General features: G+C 34.9%; 1 protein-coding gene and 1 long non-coding RNA gene across 2 annotated transcripts in view; one reads left to right on the top strand and one right to left on the bottom strand.

Moving 5' to 3' along the window:
* The window catches only part of LOC106873917 (potassium channel, subfamily K, member 13), a 155,630-nt gene that overhangs the window by 82,266 nt on the left and 45,864 nt on the right, over positions 1 to 27,500 (bottom strand). The gene's annotated exons all lie outside the window — the stretch shown is intronic.
* LOC149133327 (uncharacterized) lies at positions 9,186 to 12,235 on the top strand. The gene is made up of 2 exons (XR_016243668.1): positions 9,186 to 10,262; positions 10,790 to 12,235. It is a non-coding gene; the product is annotated as an uncharacterized LOC149133327 (long non-coding RNA).

Raw genomic sequence — 27,500 nt, 5'->3', positions numbered from 1 at the left:
AATAATTGGCCGGAGATTCCGATGCCATCGACTTAAGTACTTGACTGGTACTCCATTTTATCGACTCTGGAGGGACGAAAGGAGATGCCGACCCCGGCAGAATTTGAACTCAGAAAATAAAGAACCGAGCGTAATATTGCAACTCTTTAGCCTTCATCCTTCCTAAGTCAATGAAATAAGTACACATCGATAAAATAAGACTCAGATTAATCGGATATGCTCAAGAAGGCAGTGCTCCAGTATGGCCACAATCCATTGGTTGAAACCAGTAAAAGGCAATATTTTTAACGACATAGCTTCTGGTTTTCCAATCGAGTCTCTTGTTAAATGAAACCAAGTGTAATGGCGAATGTTGGAAAACAGATGTGATTATTTTGTTTAGTTTCTTTAGGTTCTTAGAGGCGTAATGGCCCAGTGGTTAGGGCAGCGGACTCGCGGTCGTAGGATCGCGGTTTCGATTCCCAGTGCGGGCGTTGTGTGTGTTTATTGAGCGAAAACACCTAAGCGCCACGAGGCTCCGGCAGAGGGTGGTGGCGACCCCTGTTGTACTCTTTCGCCCCAACTTTCTCTCACTCTTTCTTCCTGTTTCTTGAGTAAAGCTGCGATGGACTGGCGTTCCGTCCAGATGGGGTGGGGGGAGGCACATACGCCATAAAACCTGGGAAACCGGGCCCATGAGCCTGGCAAGGCTTTAAAAGGACGCAAAAAAAAAGGTTCTTACAGCAATATCAGTAACATCATTAAGGTTTTTTAAAAGTCAGGAACTTCACTAGATCTCACTACTTTTCTATAAATTTATGGTACCGTGAGAAGTCGACATTGTGTTTATTTAGTTTATAAAGACTGAAGGAACAAGAGGCAATCTATTTCCTTCAATAAGTACAGCAAATTTGTACCAAATCAGACATAAACCAATATTTCTTTTATCCTCATGCGAATTTATAAAATAGAGCGAAAATGAAAGTAAAGATTTTAATATTACACTTCGTTCACTGTTTCCCCTCTGATGCGCAGCCAGTTGTTAACTTCTCAGTCAACGAGATATCTTTATTTACCTTGCTTACCGTATGTCGAACAAGGAAATTATCTTACCTGCAATATAAAAGAAAATAAAAACGATTAAATTCCTTGAGAAGTATGGCAAAGTACAATCAGCAATAACAACAATAATAATACAGAATTCTTTTTTAAAATAGGAATGAAGGTTTTACGTTTATATGGAAAATATTGAAAATGTTGCCATAATAATGGCGTTTTCATTAAATAAATAGGTTTACTTTGAGTGAGTTATCGGACCATTTTTCATTAATTAGATGATTGTTCTTGCAAACAAACATGTAGTTGCAGTTTCCAGGAATGCCTCTGTTGCACAATTAGTTCAATATTTCAATTAGTCGAATATTTCAACCCCACTCCTTTACTGTGCAACCATTTCCTCGTTCGATCAATTTTACCAAAGAAGAAAAAGAAAAGGAAAAACAACTTGAGAACTGGATTAACCGTTGTCACAACTATTATTGATGGTATTGCTCTAACTACTTTTCTTTTTTGTCATCGTCTTGAGACAGAAGTTATCAAGTTAAAGAAGCCTGAAGAGATAAAGAAGTCTTTTTAAATGTGAAAATAAAAGAAATAAATTCGTTCCGGCATTATCCCTTAACTGAATTCGCAGCTGGTTTGTCTACATTTAATGCGTCTCTTGTTGCTCTGGACGGCCGTTTCGTATATAACTATCTCCTTCAACATCGACAACTCTGAGTTTATTTTCGAAAGATAGATTCGTAATGTCGTCGAAAATGTTGCTATTGTTGTGTTGTGTTGTCCCAAGTAAGCCCAAACCGAGAAGTTCTAAGGCTTGCATTTAGTCGGCCGAGTAGTACGTAGATGTTACTCATACCATGTACCAGAGTAGCTGAAGACCAGAGTTCATACACTGGCAGATAGTGATAAATTATGTAGGAAAGACACACCATGACATCAGTTTCAATATGAAAGAAATATTGATTTCTTAAGGAAATACCACGAAACTTATTTTCCCTTCGTTCATTTGTCACACAGTGTGTTTGTGTGTGTGTGTGTGTGTGTGTGTGTATTTGCATACGTTTACGTGTATGTGCTTTGTTGTTTGCCTTTACTACAGTGAATGCTCCAGTCAATATTTATTTCCGCCATTTTTTCTTGCGAAATAGTTGCGTCCAGCTGTGTAATTATATTTTGTTAATAACAATAATAATTACATTTAATATTTTCTATATTTGTTGTTGTTTACATTTGAATCTTTTAGGGGCGTTCCCGATTGCTTTAGTATCAGTAGCTATAGCGGAAAGAGATGTAAACACAAAAATAAATCTAAAACTTCTGTTTGTGTCACGAAAGAAACATGATTAACTTTAATCCAACCTCTCTATGAGCAACTTGTTTGTCTCTGAGCAATTGTTGCTACAGTTATCACTATTTTCAAAATTATTTGCTGGATTGTTCGAAATATTTTTCTTCTGCTTGTTATTCATTAAAATATTCCTTATTATTTTCATTTTGTTAATTTTGCGGTGTGATTTGTTTTTGTGTTGGTTTTTCTTTTCGTCTTGTTTCGTCTCTTGTAATATTTTACTTTCTAAAGTGAGCATTGCTGTCAGACCTATTGAATGTGAAATATAGTCGGAACCTGTAAACAAATATAATAAAAATCTCTAAAAATGAATCCCGGGAAACGAGGAAAGCTGTTCTGAGATAATTAAAATCCTTATTGACGAGTACTGCAAAGAAATTTCCATTTAATAATGATTGAACAAAGTCGAGTCTCAAAGAGATAAAAAAAATTGTCTTCACAGTACATGAGTCCATAATAACAACAACAACAACAACAACAATAATAATAATAATAATAATAATAATAATAATAATAATAATAGCAATAGTGTCAGTGCAAGTTTACCTAAAATAGCAAAAGATCAATGGAACACATCTAAAACCTTGGATTGATATATTATGTCCACTAAAACAGAAACATTAGGACCAAAGAGGTTGAAATGTCGTTCGAATATAATGAATTGGAGATATAGATGTTAACGATGTTGCACATAAAACTAATAATAACAGTCATGAGGATTAAAATGAGATGTGGAATAATAAACAAGTATTGCCCCAAAGGGATGTGTTCCCTGTTTCCAGTTACCGATTTTGGATAATACACAATAGTGGCAAAATGGTGGAATGTGTAACACAGAATATTTTGATCAATTTATACACGCTTAACAGACATCAAAGTAGTTATTGTATATATCGAATAAAACAACTAAATCATTTCCACAAACGAAATGTATTTATTTCAAGATATCTAAAAAGAAATAGATGGCATTTATATTCTTAGCAGAGCAGTTCTATATTTGATTGTGACAGTAGAACTTCGTGAAGACATCCATAGCTTTCCAGATACAGCCCTGGTCAATCATTGTTTGAATTTAATTATTATAGCTGCTCTTCTTCTCAATGTTTCAGTTTACTGGTGCTGCAAAAAGTTCTCGGTAAACTATACCATGATCAAGACAAACCCATTCTGCAGAAAAAAAGAAGAGAGAACTTATTCTTGACATAAGCTGAGGTGTCGGTGATGATGAGATTAAATCATACCATTTGGCGTTTCGGGTATTATTTTGAGTAAGATAATTTCCGCTAAACTTATTCCCATCCAACTTCACTTTAGGTTGAAAGATTTATGTTATCCCTTTCAACATTAGTTACTATGGCTTCATACTCTCTTTTGGAAATATGAAATAACTATTTAAGTTGTTTGAGTTTTCCCTTTTGATATCAAGTTGGGAAAGGCAGTAACGGGAAACACATACACATACCCATACACACTCCTACTTAACATGGATGTATCGTTAGAATGCCACAATACTGCAGCATTCGCCCTGAAGAACTCTCTCAGATAGATGTTTAGAGCGAAGATGCACTGACATATCGGCAGCAGACGAGGAAAGCCTGCTGTTGTTGAAGCAAAAACACGCTGAAATCAGAAGATCTAACAGTTCTGCCACTGGTGCTGGCCGATTTCTCGTCTGCTACCGATATATGTGTGCTTCTTAACACTAAGAGTGTATATGATAGAATTTCTCAAGGTAAATACCGCAGTATTACGGTGTTCTAAGAATACATCCACGTCAAGTAGGATATGGTGTGTGTGTTTGTGTGTGTGTCTATACGTATGTATGCATGTATGTCTAAATATTTGTGAACGCATGACTATCCGTTTGTTCCAGGTTCGCTACAAAACTACCAGACAAACATCTATAAGACCCATATATATTATTACTCCCCATCTGATGTGAAAGGTTTATTTCGATCTACATATAACCAAAGTGATTGAATTGAGTTCTAAATGAATTCAGATAACTTCATTTGCTGTGGAGTCTTTGTATAAAGGAGAATATCTTTTTGAGCTCGAAATTTGAAAATCTGTTCTCGCAGAGGAGAATGCATAATGTTTGTTAGTCAAAGGTTTATCACCACTATTATGTGTTTCTCAAAAGCATATACAACTTGCAGACGGGTGTCAAAAACAAAAACCTGTTAAAACTTATTGGAATCGTACCTTACAACTCATTGATGTCAAAAGTCGTTGACATACTCATCACTATTAAACTCTGTCAGTCAAATCAACTGAGAATGTATGAAAGTATGTCAAGAAGAATCGTATATTAATATGTAGGTTCTTCAAAACCAACACACAAAATAAAAAGTGATCCATTTCCAGTAGGACAGCACTTTAGAATCAATGAAGTACATTTGTGCATTTGAAGCTTTCTATTCCACAAACGACAACCTGCTTCTAACTAAAACGGTCCAACGAGTCTACTTAATTGCAGAAAATAATTTGTAACAGATATTTTCTATGAAAACTACGACCAAGTTTGTATTATTCAGTCTTTACCAAGAATATTTCTTTGTATGTCCACTGTTTTAGTCTGAAGTCACAGCTTTATACACCTGGAATTAAAAAACAGAGTTGGATTAAATAACGCAATCGTGGATATTGTCATCTTGGTTTGCTTAAATATGAAACCTTGAGAGGGTTCTACTTTGTTCAAGTAAACCAGCAAGAGCGCTTTTATCTTCGTATACTGTTTTATTGCCCAACATTTTTCGAAGATTTACTATAAGTTCACCAGTCCAAGATCAACAGTGTGTCATATAGAGAAAGCATTGCTTCAAGCGAGAGCTTCTTGAAGATGAAAACAGTATCACAGTTACCTACCATTTCAAAAATGCTTTGGTTAGTTTGCTGCAACATTATGCCATTTCTAACTCACTTGCATTAACCATTTAGCATTTAAACAGGCCACATCCGGCCAAAATATTCTTTTATGCTCAAACTGGCCAGATCCAGCCTCTCACACCTATCCTACAATGTTAGCCTAAAAAAATATACAGTCATGTAATCTAAATTTCAAAGCTACAAGATAATGAAGGATAAATTCGAAACAATGTGAACAAATAATAGAGTAATCTGAATGCTAAAGGGTTAAGACAGAATAACAAAACCGAATCTCTTACATTTCAAACAATAGACTCAGTTGAAAAATCTAGATAAGTTAGTTGACAACAATAATGTCACTTTGATTAAACAGTCTAGCGCTCGGCTTTCCGAAGGTTAAACAAAATCATCATAATAACTTTCATTATGATGTTCTGCATGAGACACTTTACAACATTGAAGAAATTTAACAAAGAATTATAAACTAATGAACCAAAGCTGCAACCTGATCAAAGGAAAGTAATATGTTCAACAGCAAATCACAGTGTTTAGTTTCAGAAAAGTAGAATAAATTTCGTTGATGGTCGGCAGGAAATGGAAAACATTTCTCACGAACATGTTGGTAAAATACGAGAAAAAACTGCAGATTTCATACTACGTTAATTATTCTAGGCTTGTGGTAACTTTGCTGCTTAAAGTCAAGACGATCTATAATGTTTTCAAACGCTGTTTCAAGTTGGGGACAAATAAAGATCTTACATTGTTAGACATGCACACATATATACACATGTAAGTATGTTTGCTAGTGTTCACTATACATTTATATATATAAACTGATTATGCTGGTCTGGGTTCCTATTACGTACACTAGGACTTATTCCATTTCATCGTTGCGCAACCCTACTAAGTTCGTTCGATAGCTGCAAAGCTCTTTCTATTGTATTTATGTGATATGTATAATTATTATTTTTTTTTTCTTCTGTTGTATATAGCCGTAAGGCTTCGTGCTGTTATATATGCATAATTCTTTGTCTGTTGTATTTATGTAATGTCTTGTTTGTTTCTGTCTTAGTATATATTCGCTAACTTTTTCTCGGTAGCCAAATAAGAGCACTGGCGCCGCGAAACCACCCTGATATTTTGGGTCATTGACTGACGAGGAAGACTCAGTTGCGAATATTCCGTGTATCGTGTCTTTGTCTAAATTTCCCGTTTGCTCTGCTTTCGTCTAACTTTTTCTCCTTGTTGTATTCTTTCTGCTCAACCCTTAATACATATACATACATATATATATATATATATATATATATATATATATATATATATATATATATATATATATATATATATATATGTATGTATGTATGTATATATACGCGCGCACACCCCCACACACAGTCGCATGTAGTGTTGTATCAGTAATGGCTGAGATGCTAGATACTTTTCACAAGCAACACTTTACATCCTGACAGAAGATATTACCGTTTTACACATTGGGGCTGAAATGGCAAAAGTGTATTGACAATATACGTGCATACTTTGATGAATAAAACTATTATTTGTATTTATAAAGCATTAGCAAATTTTTTTCTTTTCTACAAATTTCATACTTGACGACTTAATAAAATAGTTCCCTGTGCTAATATAACCGCCTAGATCAAGAGGGAAGCTAAAACTTCTACCGACAAGAAACTATGAAAAAAAAAAAAAAAAAACCTATCGATTTTTACTGCAACTGAGAGAAACTGGGCCTCAGCATTAATTTTACTTTCGTCATTGCAGTTTTGACATTTTGGTACAATGCAAAGTTGTTGATATTTAATAGTTCAGAATTTAACACTGTCAAATATTCAGTGATGATAGAATTTAGACTATAATTATTTTGGTGAAACACTTGACACCTCACAGGCAATATCTTCACGTCACATTCACCTACCTGTATACGACAAACATGTTCGCATGTTCATATGTTCACAAACATGCATCTTTCATCCTTAACGGAATGTTCCATCAAAGATAAATTAAAGCTTTTATATGGTTAAGTATGATGAGATCCTCAAGACCTTCTTGGTTGAGAGGAGCTACTTGACTTTATTTTAATTATATTTAATATAAAGTCAACCTAGTGGAATCCACTTCAAAATACGGAAAGGTCTTTACTTAGATGTGTAATCTATTAAAAAAAAACTCTTTTGTACAATCACACGGTGTTCGCATTACTAACATTGTAGAACACTGAATAGCATTTAAAATTCTGCAGAGTGTATATAATATCAGAATTAAATAAAGTAGCGAACAGGCAGAATAGTTAGTACGCCGGCCGAAATGCTTAGCAGTATTTCGTCTGTCTTTACGTTCTGAGTTCAAATTCCGCCGAGGTCTATTTCGCCTTTCATTTCTTTCAGGTACGATAAAATAAGTACCACTTGAGCACTAGGTGAAGCACTAGGGTCGATGTAACCGAAGTACCCCACCCCTGAAATTGCTGGCCTTGTACCGATATCAGAATTAAATACCTTATTTAATGTATTTAACATATTATTTATCACATGACATGAACCGTCTACGACATTCCAGCCAAAAGGCAAGGAAATATTTCAATGAAAAGTTTATGATCAATAGGAGATGTTGGTAGAGAACAGTGGGATTGAACTTAGAACTATGAAATAAACTATTTAACCACACCGCCATGACTGTTGATACTACTTGTATTATAAGAAAGCTAAATACCCACCAATAATAAAATCAGTATGACGCCTCGTATCTTGCATCCAAACTATTTATAACCTCTTTTGAAAGAAAACATAACGATTTTATGGATTTGTATAAAATTGTAAAATCGAAAAAGAAATGTTTGTATATTTGTGTTTTGTAAGTAGAACTGTTTTCTAAAATAATATATACAATCTCTATAGTCAGACATTTTCAATGAAAGTAAACAATATTCATTCCAACACTTATTTAGCTTTCGTTCTTTAAAAATTAAAATGATGAAACAATATTACTAGCAGAGCTGCGTCATTTCAAAGTTGCTTCTTAGTTGTCACTGAAATCCCATTTCACACTATTTTGAACAAGCGTCTTCTATCAGCCTACAGTTACTTCTTTTGATTGGAATTTATCAGGAAGAAACTGTGAGGAAGCCCATCGTGTATATATACATATATATATATATATATATATATATATATATATGTATATATATATATATATATATATATATATCTGCGAGTATGGGAGTATATGCGTCCGCACGTGGGTTTATGTGTGAGGCGAAGTGTGTAAATTTCACTGGTGCTTTACGGTGAGTAGGTAGAAACAGCAAAAAAAAAATGATAAATCACTTCCTTCCAACGAAATACCTTGTGGTATTTATTCCATCTGCGTAGCCCTGACTCTTAGTTGTTTTTGAAAATGTAAACAAAATAAAACATTGTCTGTCCTTCTCAGCCAAAGGAAGGTAGCTGGATATTTTCATAGTGGGCACAACTGAGAGCTGGATCCATGCTACAAGTGATAGCACATGTTCAACATTACAAGTCAGCAATGACCGGACATTGGACGAGGCCGTGCAAGAACGGTTTCGTCGCTCTGGGCGCACTTTGGACGGGTCCGGCTAACGGAACATCCGTATCTGTAAAGATTACCTCGAACTAGCAATGCTTTCCGGTATCACTGCCAATCACAGATTTCAGGAAATTATCCATGGGTCCCAGCCAGAAAGACCTCAGAATATATATATATATATATATATATATATATATATACACACACATATGTAAATTATATAAACATTGTACATATATATATATATGTGTGTGTGTGTGTATCAATATGTATGTATGCATGTATGTATGCTTGTATGTATTTATATATACTTGTATGTGAGTGGTGTGTTTGGTAGATAGGCAGGCAGACAGATTGATGGATAAATAAATAAATAAATTTTGAACTAAAATCTCCAAAGTTTGGATTTACCTGCCAGTACTGAGATGTTTCTCAAGTCAATGTCAGTTAGATCTGAAATGTTCCAGTTCACCAATCTATAAATAGAATTGTACAGATTACCATTGGACGTAAGATTAGCTTTATAATTGACGCGTTTCGTCAATTTATTTTTAGAAACTTCAGAATTTCCCAACTATAGTAGGGAGAGAAGGTTTCACTCGGTTAATTTACAACCAACAGTATAAATGAAGACGAAGTCATCTACTACTCAGTAGCTTACAGTAGATATGTTTCTCTTTCTTTCTGCCCAACTATCCTTTCTCACTCGCACACACACATCGAGACGTTCTACTTAATTGATATTTATAATCACTTGGTCACATCACTCATTATAGAAGAATTGCTGCGTCTATAAGAATTAGTGAAGGGAATCCGGTTTAATTATAAAACACAGAACGGCTGATCTGTTTGTGAATTAACTGATGCAAAGAAATAATTCTGTAGACATATATGTAAATATACGGAAATTATAATTTTATATTGAAGTGATAAAATAGACACAGTTTTAAGTTTATGAAACGAGCACGATAACACAAGAAATGTTTAGTCGAACCCATGATTCAATTTTGTTTTTCAATCGGAGTTATTTCTTTTACACTACTAATGCACATGAATACCACAACGTCACATTTTTTTCTGGCTATCATAAATCTGAGTATTGAACCAAATCAGAACTCAATATTAGGCAATTTTAAGGCGGCGAGCTGGCAGAATCGTTAGCACACCGGGTAGAATGCTCAGTGGCATTTCGTCTGTCAAATGCCGAGTCGACTTTAACTTTCATCCTTTCGGGGTCGTTAAAATAAGTACCAGTTGAATACTGGAGTCAATTCACTTACCACCTCCCCCGAAATTGCTGGCCTTGTGCCAGAATTTGAAATAAATATTAGGTGACTCTAAACTTGTATATAAATATACAAATGACAGCGATGTTTAAAGTCACTGGAAAATGTATGACACTAACGAAGTACAAACAGCAGTATTTAACAATGCATACGTAAGTAATGGAATTATTACAAGTTACAATTCTCAGAATTGCTGTATAATTATGGCAATCATTAGCTGCCTGTGTCTCTTTAATAGGTTTAATAATCTAAATTCTCTTTAATTCTTTTACTTGTTGCAGTCGACCAGCTGTGACCATGCAAATTAATATAATATTTAAATAAACTACACACACCGGAACATAGAAATGCTAAATCTAATTAAATAACTAAATCTAGTTATCCAACTCAAATAATCTCTTCTCAAAAGCAATTAAATACAGTTGCACAGTTTCGATAATCCCTTCTTAACAGTCCATCTTTATTTAACTTTGTTTGCATTAGCTGCCATTGTTATCAGAACGTTTTTTTTCATCTTCTCCACTGTTTCTACTTTTGCAGTTAGTGTCGTTTTTGAGATGTTTATCAATTTACCTAAAATTTTCTTTTTCTGAACACAAACTATTTTCTATTTCGAACTTCGTCTTGGCCAGAAACGTTTCAACAAAATTCTAACGAGTTTTTTTTTTTTCTTTTTCAGGCGACGAGTTGGCAGAATTGTTACCGTGTCGGACAAAATGCTTAATGGTGTTTGACCGTCCTTACATTCTGAGTTCAAATTCCGTCAAGGTCATCTTTTCCCTTCATCCTTTCGGGGTTGATAAAATAAGTACCAGTTGAGCACTGTAGAAATTTCTGGCTGAGTGCCAAAATTTGAAATCAATATTCTTGAGATTTCTAGAGTTTTTGTTTTCGAATTTCTTCCAGGTTTTAGCTTAAAAAATAAAATGAAATTCAAAAATTTTACAAATAAAAATTTTAGTAGTGGCAAGTGTATTCAATATATTACTACATTCATATATATGTATCGATATAGCTCATGATCATAAGGTCGTGAGTTCGATTCCCAGCGGAGCATTGTGTCGTTGAGCAAGACACTTTATTTTACGTTGCTCCAGTCCACTCTACTGGCAAAAATGAGTAGTGCATGTATTTCAAAGGCCTAGCCTTGTCACATTGCGTGTTACGCCGAATCTCCCTGAAAACTCCGTTAACAGTACGCTTGTCAGTGGAGTACTCAGCCACTTGCACGTTAATTTTGTGAGAGGGCTGTTCCGTTGAACGGATCAATTGGAACCCTCGTCGTCGTAACTGACGGAGTGCCAGTTATACATATATGTGTGTGTGTGTGTGTGTGTGTGTGTGTGTGTGTGTAGGCATGTCTTCGTGTATCTGAATATACTTATATATGTATGTATACATGTATTTCTGAATGTATCTATGAATATACTTATGTATTCGTGTATGCATGTAGTGAAACGGAAAACTGGAAAAAATTATTTGCTATTATTTATCTCGCATTATGTATGTTTCATTACTAACAGGAGTTATATAAGTATACAAGTAGAAAAAAACATCCCCTATTAATAATTATCGGTCTGAAGAATTACCAGTAAGAGATGTCTTACATGTTTATCTACTTGTGACTCCTATAAGTAATGTGAAATAAATATTGCCAGAAACTTTTTTTCAGTTCTCTGTTTTAATATCTAATTACACTGCAACAAACATTTTCTCACATTTAATAGTATTCTTCATTATTTTCAACTCTCATGTAAAATATAACATATTCAAATTTACTTTGGAATACCAGACTATACAGACGTGCTTCATGAGGACACAACTTGGAGTATAACCCTATCAACATACTATGTATACATGTTTCCAAAAATATATGTATACAGTGACCTACGATAAGTTTTTTAGCCACCCTGAATTTTTGAGATTTCACAATTTGTAACATGTTTCTTGTATTTTACATTGAATTTTCTCTCGTCTTTTGCGCTTGAGAGATAATTATTAATGATATTTCCCAATGGAAGTGAAAAGAACTGCAGAAATTTGCGTGTTCAAACGAGAGTAAATCAAAGGATGCTATCAGTGCGGGAAGTCGAAAGAAATAGTAAATTTTTTTAAGGTAAATCATCAGACTGTTAATAATATTGTCAAAAGGTTTAAAGAAAAAGGACATTGACATGTGAAACCTCGCTCTGGAAGGCCGAATATCATTTCGGATAGAGAAAATAGAGCACTGAAGAGGGGAATCATCAGAAACCGCCAGCTTAGCGCCAGTGAGGTTGCAAACATGGAAATGTTATCATACTCTGTAAGAAAAATCTTAAAAGGACTAAGATATGGAAAAAAAAAATTGTAAGAAAGAAACCATTGATTTTAGACACCAACAAAGGGAAAAATTATGATTGGGTTAGGGAGCACGAACACAAGGAAGATGAATTTTGGCAGGCCGTAGCGTGGTTGGATAAAAGTAATTTTTGCCAATATTCGAACTCAAGGTAAGTCTATGTATGGAGGGACAACACTGAATGTTTGCAAGCTACCGTGAAATATGGCAGGAATTGAATCATGGTTTGGGGGCCTGTCCGGTTGGATCTGTGATACACTAGAGAAAGGACTGCTTCCGATTTACGACACTGGTAAAATGGGTAAGAACACTTCTCTTTTTCCAAGATGAAGCACCATGCCATACGAGCAAAGTTTCTGGAAGGAAACATGGCATCAAGTCCCTCAAGTGGATACCTCAAAGCCCCAACTTGAACCCCCATCGAGCATGTCTGGAAGTATCTTGACAAATTCGAGCTAATTCTGTCAAAGTTACGTCCGTGGTAGACCTCAAAAGTACTCTCTTGGAAACATATTATTGTTGGCACTCCGTTGCTTACGACGTCGAGGGTTCCAGTTGATCCGATCGACGGAACAGCCTGCTCGTGAAATTAACATGCAAGTGGCTGAGCACTTCACAGACACGTGTACCCTTAACGTAGTTCTCGGGGATGTTCAGCGTGACACAGTGGGATAAAGCTGACCCTTTGAATTACAGGCACAACAGAAACAGGAAGAAAGAGTGAGAGAAAGTTGTGGTGGAAGAGTACAGCAGGGTTCGCCACCATCCCCAGCTGGGGCCTCGTGGAGATTTAGGTGTTTTCGCTCAATAAACATTGACAACGCCCGGTCTGGGGATCGAAACCGCGATCCTACGACCGCGAGTCTGCTGCCCTAACCACTGCGCCTCTACATTGGAAACATAGAATAACAGGGATCAAACTATTGTCGTTTAGTCGCAACAATGAAAGACGAGGTAAAAGGTGTGAAACTTGCAAAAGATGGCTCCACCAATTTTTCAGACAATTCTGTTGGGTATTTCTTGAGTTATTAAACTTTGAACATGATTGCTGTTTTATTCACTTGGCTAAAAACTTATTGTGGGCCACTGTAAATCTATGTATGCATGTATATATGTTTATATATACTTCATAATTCTGTAATTCTTCCTCTAGTGAAGATATCCTTTTTGTAACAAAGAAACAAAGCTCCATCATTTAAAGCTAGATTGTAAAACTATTATTCAGAAAATTCTTACATATTTTCAATGTTCCACTTACACACTAGATTTGCAGAATACGAATTAGATGGTCTGTGTCTCTGTGAGAAAAGCCCAGTTTTCAGACTTATGCAAAAACACTTATTGGCATAAGCAAATGCATTAATTTTTTGCAGGTGAAAATTTAAATGTAAAATCTGAGTAGAAAAGTTGTAGTTTCAAAAATAGTTGGACTTAGATGATATCTTTCCAACTAGATTTTAATGAAATTTTCACGGTGGTACAGGCGTGGGTGGATAGTAAGAAGTTTTCTTCCCAATCACATGGTTCCGAATTCAGTCCCACTGCGTAACACCTTGGGTAAGTGTCTTCTACTATGCCCTCGAGCCAACCAAATCCTTACGAGCAGATTTCGTAGACGGAAACTGAAAGGAGCCTGTTGTATATATATATATATATATATATATATATATATATATATATATACATGTGTGTGTGTGTATTTGTGTTTGTGCTTATCCCCTACCGCCGCTTAACAACTGTTGCTGGTATGGTTGCGTTCCTGTAACTTGGCAGTTCGGCAAAACACACCGACAGAATAAATACCAGGCTTTAAAAAAATTAGGTCCTAGGGATCGATTTACTCGACTAAAAATTTTTCAATGTAGTGCCCCAGCATGGCTGCAATCTAGTGACTGAAACAAGTAAAAGGTAAAAGACGAAAGATCCGCTAAGCAGCCAACCTCTACAACAATAGAGGGTTAATGATTTATTTCAGTGACAAACTGAAGTAGAGCTATGTTGAACGAATGCCCTAATCTGAGAATCACTCTCACAAAACAGGAAATATTGAGAAAAAGTGAAGTTGAGCGGATTCACGATATGTAAAACTCAAAAGCCTCCATACGTCAAGAGTGAAACAATAACACAGTTGTAAAGCTTGTCTCAGTAACTGTGGTAATGACATATTCATCCGGTTCATGTGGCTTTCTCTAAATCGAAAACAGAGGTTGAACTAAACAAATGTCAGCATAATCTTCCTTGCAGAAAGTGAAAAGTTCATCAATATCACGCGTTCCCGCTGTATTACAAAAAGAAAACTTACGAAATCTGTCCATATACAAAAACTTGAGAATCAGCACCGAAAGCTACTACAGATATATTTACATACATTTGTATTGTAGATATTTTATTTTTCTTAGGAAAATTGAAGTGGAAGATGACCATTGCAAGATTTGAGCTATCAACGGCGCAGATATTGAACAAAATATTGAAAGCCATTTAATTTTGTTTTCTGTACTACCTCATCGATCTCCCAGATAACGTTCATTACTCAGTTTTTCTAGGATAAGAAACACCAATCAATATATAATAATCAGTCTATAGGTAGGGTTTTGGTCAAATCCAACCATTTGTTTGCTGTTTTTATAATAATTTCACACTTACTGAGAAAAGATGGTAAGATCCTAAAAACAAGCTATTTTAAATTATCTCCTGGAGAAGTGGCGAAATTTTGAGCAGAAAACATAAACGGTTTTCATTTTATTAATATATCTCAAAAAAAAGAAGTTCTCTGATAATCTGATAAGATACATAAAAACAAACAAAACCATTGGTAACTTTTCACCGAGTGCAAATTTGAATAGAAGCATTCGATTGAGTAACCATATTCCAAAGCAGATCAATAACAATATACACAATCAAAAACACATACATGCAGACATACACGCATCAATGTGTGTATGTATGTATATACACATGCACGGATGTACACGCACGCATGTATACGCACGCATAACACCCGCAACACATATACTCTGCTTATACAAAAGTATCGAAGCCAATGAACATATCTGATAATGTCTTACGGATCAGCGAAGTCACCATTCTTGTAAATTCCTCCAAAACGAATTAGTCGAAAGTCTATAAACTCGTTTATCTCTTCTTATAATATCACGGATTTTCTTTTTTCTTTTGGCTTGTTTTAACGCTACTGTTTCTCTGAGCTGTGTCTATATTTTCTGGTTGCTTTTAGTTTACTTTTCCAGATATTTCCAATATTCCTTTTGTAGCTAGAGATTTCTAGGAACAACAATATTATGAAGAGACTTATCCTATGTTTAACCTTTTCACTATTTGCTCTCGGCAACGGTTGAAGTAGGTTTACTGATGAAACAAACTAAATTACAGTGGATGTTGGCAATCGGCAACGTTAGAAGTGACTTTAACTGAAAATGAGTTAAAGAAAAACAAGACTAAAATGATAACTAAAAGAGCTAATTTAGCATTAGCCAACTATGTGTCCAGTGACTTTGAAACTGGAGATCCTTCCTTCTGAAACAACAGTTGAAAAAATAAAGAAGTGTTATCACATGTGCAATTAGAAAGCATGCAAATAATATGCAAATAATATGCAAATAAGCAAGAGTATGATCGAGATAAAGGCCGACAATACTAACGAAGTCTTCAAAGAAAACGATATAAATGAACTCAGATGCCAAATAGGCAAAGTGGTGCGGAATCGGTAAAAATTTTAATGCACAGAAAGAGAGAAATAATCGACAAAGCCTTCATCTTCAATAATGAATAATTCTTCTTTGATTTTCCTCATTGAAAGACGTGGTCCCTAAATACAATAGTTTGGTTAAAATAGAAGAGTGAAATTTTAATCTTTAAATCTAGATCTGTCTTAAACCATAAATACAGGGTGTCCACAAAGTCTGGGTACATGGTGATAAACACATACTTTAAGAAATTATTATTTCTTATATTTAATTGTTTATGTTATGATTTTATTTACTCCATGTAGCCTGACTTTGTGGACATCCTGTACAAAACTTGAGCAATGTACCACACATTGATGTTTTAGTTACCTCATCTTTATTTTGCTTTATTTCTTAGGAATTGGTGCCAATACCAGTGATATATTAGAGCCAAGTCTTAAAAGCAAACATCTCTATTTCTTATGAAAATGGATATTTATGTTGTTCAAAAAGCAATAATCCTACAGAACGTTAAATGATTTTAGTTATTAATATTCATGGAACCAGAAGCAAACGTGTATCGAAGATTTTCGATATGTATATTTGGGAATGAAGCCAAACAAAAACTACTAGTTTTTCAGGCGGCATGTTCTCCGCTTCTACAGAAAATGTAGACTCCCATGTTAAGTTAGAATAAATCAATGTCTGCAATTTGTGGTACAATCCAGTAGTGAAGGAGGTGGGCACCAGTCGAACATAGAATGTAGTCACTTCACTGTAAGAAAGACATGACTGTTACTACTTTTGGTTGTAATTTTCCTTAAAACAATGAACTCTGTAACCAGGGAAACAAACAAACATTACCAGTTAATACTGTGACAGTGAACACTGTCTTGGGGACAGGATGTTATAAAGAACGCCATATTATAGGAAACTTTAACTTTTATTAAACAACTTCGATAACAAATAAATCAAAAATGATGATGAGAAGAAGAAGAATAGTAATACCGAACCAATGTGATGAAAAATGGAGAAGACATAAAGTACCGATACTTCACCGATGAGCTTGAAACAGTGGACCACCTAATCTCTGGGTGTACGGTTTTAGCACCTTTAGATTATAAATCAAGACATGACAGAATTGGCCAATATCGACACTGGTTAATATATCGGCATTATAAAATCAAAGCTGCTGACGAATGGTGGAAGCACTACCCTGAGGCTGTAACTGAGGAAGAAAATGTTAAGATTCCTTGGGACTTTCCAGTACATACAGATCGAACCATAAAAACTAATTAACCAGATATTGTGAAAGACAAAAACAATAAAATCGACATGAGCATACCTTGTTATCATGATATCTCAGCAAAAGAATTTGATAAGCTCAGAAAATATAAAGATTTGCTGATTGAAATCGAAAAAATGTGGCATCTCAAGACGGTTACAAAACCAGGGATTGTAGGAGCAGTTGGAATAATAAACGAAAGAACTGAAAATTATTTGAGGATGATCCCCGGCTTACCCATCCATGTAGGAAGTGCAAAAGATTATTTTAACTGGTACGTCACACGTATTGAGGAGAGTATTGTTGCTGTAAATATTCTTTACTTTCCCTCTTTTATTTCGTTTTTCTTTTTACATTTTTCTTTTGTTTTCCTCCTTTCCTGTCTTTCTTCCCCTTCCCTTTTTTTATTACATGACTTTGTAAATGAACAATCTAATGTCTTTATTTTAATGGCCTACCAATGTATACAATGAGTTTCTTTGCCCTAGGTGTCGGGAAGACACTCAGCAAGAAATGGAAACAAAATTGAAAGAAGAAGAGGATAATAATAATTATAATAATAATAATGATAATAATAATAATGCGTTCGTATTTTATGTGAGTTTACTTTCCAGATCTACTTTAACCGTAGATCTGGAATCCATTGCAGTCACTGACTGAGACTGGACCTACGGGACAACCGGCCAACATTTGTCTGAAGTGAGATAGTGAACAGAATTGACAGACGAAACACCTAGGTTGCCCGTTTTTCACAAGTCTAAAGAAACTGATATTTTCTTCATTTTTCTGATCATCATAGCTTAAGTCAGAGTAAGAAGAATAAATTTACGTGAACTGGGAATGTTTTAGAAGCAAGATCACTTGCTCAGTGACCACTGATGTAGATATAGTAGCTATCGGCGAGACTGAAATTTCCGGAACGTTCGCGTTCATAACCATCTTCGATAACTCTGCGGTATATGCCTCTTATAATTGGTTTGCATCTGCAAGTGGAGTAGAAGTGCTGTTTCGGAGAGGTTTTTAGTTCAAAAGGCTCGGAGGATCTTTCTAAATCTGGAGAGTGGTGCTGGATGTGAGAGTTAACAAAAGTGGTGCCTTTAAACTAATGAGTGACCATACTCCAACAGTTCACCTGTTCCCAGTTCACCTTTTAACTACTACAGTTTCCGTAGTTATGGGTAGACAGTTAATATAAAGAGATGAAATTAATGAAGGCACTCTAGAAATGGTATCAGACACGTTTCTGTACAGCTCGTCTCTCTTACGAAGAACTGGAGGTTTATCATCTGGAGATTTGTCAGGCGCTCAAAGCTCAGGTAATGAGATGAAAATTCTAAGGGAGCATATTACAGAGGATTAGAGGTACAAAAGAGCGACGACATTTTGGAGGAAACTCTGGGTGTCGATGAATATCAACAGGTCTGTAGCGAGAATTTTCAACCCGGGTATTATGGTCAGCTTTCAGAAATTCCTGGCGTAGCAGTGACACCAGGTAAGATTATAGATTAGAGACATAACCAACGTGCGCGCAAAGCGACATAACCGTCCTGCGACACACTTTTGATGATAGGACTAAAATCCAGTCTAAAAATAGCTGTTCAAGTACACTGAGAGTTGTGCAAAAAGTATGGGCTAGAATGTTCCAGAAAGTGGTATGAGAACCGAGCTTTGCCAGTAGCAGAGAATGAACGGGTAAAACTCACATGGGATATGCCAATATACAGAGACAAAAAGCTTCAACATAACCGACCAGATATTACTCTCCTACTGAAGGAGTCCAAAGAATGAAGTGCATCGACATAGCCATGCCTACAGACCAGACTATTGTAAAAAATAGAGGACGAGAAAGTCCGGAAGTACCAAAACTTAGGATTGAAAGTGAAAAGTGTCCATGGAACCTCAAAAGTGAGTGTGGTACCTTTTGTGATAGTTACAATTAGGACCATCTCAAGGTGCAAATACTAAACTTCATAGGAAGTATTCAGATAGCAGCAATATTTGGAACGGCTCATGTGTTGAGGAAAGTGTTGCGACACTGAGCTACGTGATGGAGCTGAGATGTGACATCGGCATAGATAAATCAGAAGTTAAGTGAACAACAACAACAACAACAATAATAATGATAATAGTAATAATAATAATAGTTAGGACTAAGCCATAAAGACCAACCATACTAGTGAGGCAAGAAGATCAGATATAAATATCGAGGACAAAATAAACAAACAGGGCAAGATCATAAATATTGGAATTTGCTATGATAGCAGAGTCGATACCAAAGAAATGGGAAAAAGTGAGAAAAACCATTATTTTGGAAGTTTTTAACTAGTCCTATATTTAATTATAGCCTCTCAGGAATAAGCCATTAAGACAAATTTGATAAAGCAAAGATTAATAAAATTCAATCAGAGAGCAAATATAAAATCTTTTTTTATTTTGGAAACGAGACGAAAGTATTAACCACCTACTGAATGAATGCAGTAATCTAACACAAAAAGAGTATAAGCACAGACATGACTGTGTAGATAAAAGATACATTGGGATATTAACCGATTTTGTAAATTCAAAGTAGTAGAAAAGTGATATGAACACAGGCCAGAAGCTGTGATAGAAAATAAGAATTACAAGATTTTATGGACTTTCTCCATAAGGACTGATCATGCTAATGAAGCAATAAGACCTGATATGATTATAGCGAACAAGAGAAAGAAGCAGAGTAAGAAACAGTACAATACCATACGATAAGCCACTGGGTACCAAAGAAGTTGTGAAAAATGTGAAATATCTGGATTTAACTAGAGACATGAAGATATTGTGGAAAACTAAGACGATAATTATTCCTGTGGTAACTGATGCACTTGGCACAACACCCAAACTGCTACCTAAGAGACTGAAAGAGACTGGAATTGGGATCTGCATTGTTGACCCGCAGAAAAGTATCCTCCTTTGTTCTGCAGGAATCCATAGAAAGATTTTTGAGATTTTAGAAGACTTGTCACCAAACTTCTGAGTAAAAGTTTGACATACTTGCTAACTAATAAAGCATGTAATAATAATAATAATAATAATAATAATAATAATAATAATAACAACAACAACAGTAGTAGTAGTAGTACTAGTCCGGTAGATTACTGTGGAATAAGGGACAAAATGTCTCGCATGTGGTATTATATTCATCCCCTTTCATCTTTTGAGTTCAAATCCTACTGGAATCGACTTTGCCTTTCAACTTTCCGGATCGATTAAATAATTATTAGTTAGGGATGAATTTAATCGACTGTCCCCTAAAAATGTGTGCGGCATTTTGTCAATGCTACAGAACATGATAGTAATTAAAAGCGTTTTCCCTTTGAAAAACAACTTCGGAGGTTTTAACCCTGTTGCCGAATTCGCCAGTGACTTCAACAGAATTCTACTGTCGGAATGTTACCTTAATGAGAGGCTATAAAATAATATAGTTAACGATATCTTTCAGAGAAAATAATTAATTAACAAAACAGTGCAAGACACAGGGGAGTTTTTCGTGTAAAATATTTACTTGTGGCCTAATGTTCAGAGTGACATTTTAAAATTTCCAACCAACGAAAATAGCGCAATATCACTTTGAGATTATCATGTTTGACGGAATCAAAGAATCAAAACCATAAAACATTTAACAAAAAATTAGTGGCGACTATAATGTTTTATGTCAAGTTTGTGATTTTTAACAGTTTCTATCCTATTAGTGACGTAACATTTAGAACTAACCTGGAAATGTCAATATGAAAAAATACCTGAAACGACCGATTGTGTAGTTGAAACCTCAAAATGGTGTGTGACGTATGACTTTCAGGTGATACACAAACAAGAGAGATTGCGATCCTGACTTCCTATAATTGATACGATACTTGTTTGAAGTATCTTTATCTAATATTTGAAGTATATCTATCTATTTATCTATTTCAAAGGGTTCTCTAAATTCAACCATTATTATAACAACTACAAGAATACTTTCAAAAACTTTTGGACGGCACAAGACGATAAGGTTTCGAATTACAAAAACAAAAACGTGTAAATAATGGAATACCAAAAACACAAAAAAATTCAAAGAAAAATTTTCCAAAAGAAGGAAGATTTTCGTGGGCTGCTCTTGAGATCTCACAAAACCAACAATAACCTGAACAAAAACAACGCCAATTAAATACACAACTCTAACCATATCAACAACAAATTGCACCCACTTCCAAGTTTGTGTTAGTAAGAAGAAAAAATACAGGACTTCTCTCTTTCATAGAACAAAGAAGAGAAATGGAGACAGAGGGCAGGCTTTCGGAAAAAGAAGTGAAAATTCTGGAGGACGAGAAATTGGTAAGGCTGCCAGTAGATAAATATAGGGAAATGAAAGAGAATCTCTCACATGATGTTGGGAACCCCAGTGTCAAGACCTTGAACAGACTACTTCAGAGTTTCACCAAGGAACTCCACACAAAGAAATCATTTTAACACACTTGACTGCTTACAGAAAATCCGTTTGGGTAGGTTTCCATCTTCTCTTCTTCCTTTTTTTCCTAGCCATCAGCGAGAAGAATTTCCGACGCATGGGCCATGAGGCACATTTATGATAACCTTGAGATTTACGTATCTCTGAATCGACCTGGAATGAGAGGCGGAATCGCAATGCTATTTTGGACAGGTCAGAGTCTCGAGATACGTTCAATCTGCACGGACCCGGACGGTAAGTTGGTGGTCCTGGGCTAGAACAGCAGCGAGAGGGGTACACTTCAGGAGAGTAGCTCTCCACTTTCTGTCACTTAAACGGAGTTATCTTCTATAGCCAAGAATTGACTACTGATCTAAACATCCCAGATCCAATCAGCTGTAAATCAACCAATCAAAATGACTACTCAGAAAGAAAAAAACTAATCAGAGAGACAACTGCTATCATAGCTGTTGTTTTTTAGTCTCAGGTCAGAGTCACGATCAAGAGTTCTAACCACGACCAGTTTTCCTTTTATCTTTATACATAGTGTGTCTTGAAGTACATTATCCATGGCGTCTTTCCTTTTTTTTAAGGCAGCAAGATGTGATTTGAAAAGTTTGATGGCTAATTTTAGTTGGTCAAGCGAACATTTTATTGTATATGTGCAGCAAGGTAAGTTCGGTAGGCACCACAAGAAGAAGAAATGTATTCCAACTGATAAGTTTACCAATATTTTCTTCAAAATTAATTAGAAAGAATCCTACATGTATAAAATGTAGCCTGTCTGCATGATCGAACCCGACCCCGCAGCCAACTATTTGCATTGATCCGGCATTGCATCAATAAGCTATATGATATGACAATTTCTTTGCTTTTCCTTTCTTCATACATTTGTAATTAATAAATTAAACATTTCGTTTTTAAAGAAAAATTAATATCGTGATAGAATCTGTCGTTTTATTTGCTATTAATCCTTTTTGAGAAACATAGATTAGCATTTTAATGAAGCTCATTATGAAACATTTTTTGTTAATTGTTTGGTTGGATTAAACGAAGATGGCACGCCATATATACTTTGTTGCTTCGCTAAAGGTCAGTTTGTTGAACAAAACTACACCGTTGATCAATTCGCTATTATAATGGTTTCTACATTTTAATATTAATCATTTGTGTTTCGCCGAGGTCGACTTTACCTTTCATCGTCTCAGGATCGATGAAATAAGTACCAGTTAAACACTGGAGCCCGATGTAACGGACTTACGCTCTACCTATGATCTTGCTGACCTTGTTCGAAAATTTAAAACCAATATAATCAATTAATAAGAAGGCGAGCTGACAGAATCTTTAGCATGCCAGGCGAAATATTTAGCGGTATTTCGTCTGTCTTTGCGTTCTGAGTTCAAATTCCACCGAAGTCGATAAAATAGGTACCAGTTGAACACTGGAGTTAGTGTAATCGACTTAATCCCCTCCCCAAAATTTCTGGCCTTGTGCCAAAATTTGGAACCCTTACTAGTCATTTGTAAGACTGTTTTGAGGTAGACTGAAATCTTGCTCAACAGTTTTAATCAAAATTCTGCTGAATAAATCTAATTTCTATGTAAGAGCTATAATTTCTAACATAGGAACAGTAGGAACATGGTTATAAATTTGTGGCGAGGAGCCAGTCGTCTAAATCTACTGCAGAGTTTGACTGTTATGTCATTTCAGAAATCCCAGAAGGATGAAAACCAAGACTGTCCTCAGTAGGATTTAAATTCAGAATATAAACAACCGGCATATGTATATATATATATATATATATATATATATATATATATATATATATATATATATATATAACTTCTAAGAACTGCATATATTCAATAATGTACTGTGCTGTAATTCATTAATTTGTAATTATAATTATATCTATGACTATTAAATCTTCTAAGTCCAAACCCAGATGGATGGTTTGTATACATACATATATATATATATAAGTAGGAGTGTGGCTCAGAACGCTATTCGTTAACGTACAAATTAACTGGTTAACGTTCATGCATAAAACTTACGTGGCAGTCGCACGAGAAGATCACATAGAAGCTCTTGTCCGCTGAATATGTCATGTGACATTTAGAAAAGAAAGAGAGATGAATACGTGATATAATAATTGTTTACATAAATCTGTTATGGATAGTTATTGTTTATTATTCGTTGAAGAAGAATGTTTTCAATTGGTGCTAGTTTCCTCCCATTTAACATGTTAAAACGTATCTCTTCTTTACATTATTTACAATTGACGGATATTTGTCCTCGTCTTGTTTGTTGTTAGCACAACGTCTCGGCTGATATACCCTCCAGCCTTCATCAGGTGTCTCGGGGAATTTTCGAACCTGTTGTTATTATCATCATCATTAAGGTCGCTGCCTGGAATCGAACTCGGAATCTTGGGATTAGTTATAATGATATAACTGACATAGTATTTACTAATTCAGTCTATTTAGCTGTAAATACCTGTCATCTCTAGTTACAACTCTCTGCATCGGGCCAACGAGGGAACTTTAATGCAGTTCCTCAGCATGCTTGAAATAACAGCCATATTTCTCATAATTCACACACTACTAGCTTAAAGAAGGCGGTATTCAGTGTATAGTCGCCACAGGATTGAAAGTTTGATAAAAGGTCAGACCGATTGGGTTGAATTCAGGATATATCACAACTCAACTACATCAAAAATAAGAATAAATGTATAATTAAATGCGTGGCTTGTTAGATTGTAGTGAAGAGTTCAAATCCTCCAAAATGCATGAAAATGTTCAAATTATGAGCCTGTCTTAACAAATCCTGTCAGTGCTCTTTCAGATAAGATTGGATATGAATAAAGGAGTGTTTAAACCAACTAATATTGATTTAAACGCGTCTAGCATAGCAGAAATATCATTTAGCAACTAATGTATGTCACATCGGTAAATATACTCCAAGGTGCACTATTGCCACATAGTTCTCAACATAGAATAATGTTGAAAAATGTTGGGAAATATCTGAGATTTGTGTAGAAATAAATAAAAAACAAACTGATTTCTAATAATAATGCAGGCGAGAGGGTTTATATATCTATGTAAGAGACCATTTTCAGATCTCTTTGGCAAAGAGCATGTAGAAGCTGCTAATATAATCGATAATATGCATTAGATAAGAACACAGCTAATTTTGGCAAATCATTTAATCCCAGTTTGTAATTAAACAACATATAATTATTAATTATTGCGATATCAATAAGGGAAATAGCTACGGAGCTAAAAATAGATTTAATAATCCTACATGATTGGAAGTACAAACAAATTGAGTCAATTAGTGAGGTAGTTCAAAGGATTATAGACTTAGAAACCTTTGGAAAATAATTTCTACAACTGAAACAAACCTGTAATTAAGATTTAGCTCTCGAAGCCATGTTATAGAAGTTCAGCTGTCGGTAGTCTGGATTCCATGGGACTGGTACATATTTTTCTTTGTGGCTTAAGCAAATAGGAAAAGACTGTCTCTTGATCAAATGTTTAACGCTGTGAAGACTTTACATGCACTCAGGCAATTTGGTTCTAACTAGGGAGATAGCTAGACACGGATTAATGTATCAGTGTCACAGGCACATGATCTTCGATATCAGCAATTCATTTGACTATTACAACAGAACAAATCAATTTTATTATGAATTCATTTTACACAGTAAACTTTAAACTTACATTAAAAAAAATAGAAAACAACGCTTTACATGTAAACCTGTCTTCATTGTTCACTGAAAAGTATTCATATATTCTTACAGAACGTATGTAGGACAAATCATTTTAGCGTAAAAGTGTGGTGCATTTCACATTGATATAATCCATGATAAACCTCCCTATATAAACGTCTGGAACCACTTTTTACAATAAATTGCAAATATATCAAACAATAATGTCACACATACCCCACTCCAGATCATAAATATCCATATCTATATCAAACAAAATTCCCCATTCCATTTTTATCCAGGATGTATTTTTGAAAAGCAAGAGAAACTTCCTCTCATAAACAATAATGTCAATATGAGGATCACTGTGAAATTGGCAAAGGCTAAAGCTTGTAGTATTAGTGGATTAGAAATAGAAGATTAAGCTGAAAAATCATGTAGTTTTTATTATGAGAGATAAATATAAATATTATATAGCTGTAATTGAACTATTCATCTACCTCAAAAAATAAATCAAGGATTTTCTTAATAATTTTTATGATCCTTGAGTGTGACGAGAAATGGGTAGGATCACCAATGATTCTGCTCCTTCAGCTTTCTTTTCCTTTATCGTGATTCCGACTGTGTTATCATTTATGGCTTTGCAAACCGAGCGAGTTCTGAGCTCATTTTGAAAGTTAACGATACTTTTTCTCAATATATAGTATTAGTTGCAAGGCAAGGAGTTGGCAGAATCGTTAGCACGCTGGGCAAAATGCTAAGCGCCATTTCGCCCGTCTTTACGATCTGAGTTTAAATTCCACCGTGACTGACTTTGGCTTTCATTTCTTTCGGATTAGGATTCAATAAAATAATTACCAGCTGAGCACTGGAGTCGATTTAATCGACTTAACCCTTCCTCCAAAATTGCTAACCTTGTGCCAAAATTTGAAACCAATATACTGTATTACTTGCTTTCTCACATTTTTGTTAAGTTTTCTTTAATATTGTAATACTTTGTAGCATTTGAGCATGAAGACGTGTTATGAATGATATGAAATATTTGTTGTTGACATACCTGTTGATATGAATGATCTAAAATAATCTGTTGTTAACTGTTTAAATAAGAACTTTTCATGTTTGATTTTCATCTTTGCCTTTGCCTAATAACATTTCATATTTCATTGAATTCGCATATACTCAAACATCTATTCAAATGTTTACTCTTCGTTTTCATTAACTTAATATTCTTATTTCCCTTCTTTTATTCTTCAAATTCTCATCAACGATGGAAGAGACTGTCACAAAATTTGAAGTTTCACTTTAATGCAAAATATATTTTAACACTGATTTCAATATCAAGAAGTCTCATTTTTTCCTGTTTCTTTTTGCACCCAAGCTTCCACGTATACATGCATGTACATAAATACATACGTATAGTTGTCAGTGTATGCACACGCACATACGCATATATACGTTTGGGATGTAAACTGATAGTGATAATGTGGTGTAACTAAATGCTTCACGTTCAACTTATTCTGAGCTGACGATAAACTCACTCGGTTCATAAAATGCATATGATGGATATGGATGCGTCCTGTTTTGACGGTTAAAATGTTGTAAGCGGTATACTTCGTTACAAATGACTCGGGGTGACTTAGTTCCTCTTTATCATCGTTAAATATACAGAATACAACAGACTTTAAAAACAGACGGATTAGAAATGTTTAAGGAAGTATGGAAAGAACAAGGAAACTTCTATATGGAAATTAGTATTAAAAAATATAAAGAAACAAAGTATATTATTTAACATGAGATCAGAGGTATAGATTGTGATTGAGGTTAGAAAGTAAGAAAGTATTGACCATTCTGCTATATGAAAATAAGTATGAACTGGAAAAGATTGAAATATTTAATAATAGTGACGTTATATGGTTTTG

Source organism: Octopus bimaculoides, chromosome 11, assembly GCF_046866305.1.
Source record: "Octopus bimaculoides isolate indiv1 chromosome 11, ASM4686630v1, whole genome shotgun sequence".
Taxonomy (NCBI): Eukaryota; Metazoa; Mollusca; class Cephalopoda; order Octopoda; family Octopodidae; genus Octopus; species Octopus bimaculoides.
Note: the sequence above shows the minus strand (reverse complement) of the source record. Positions and strands in the feature narration are given on the sequence as shown.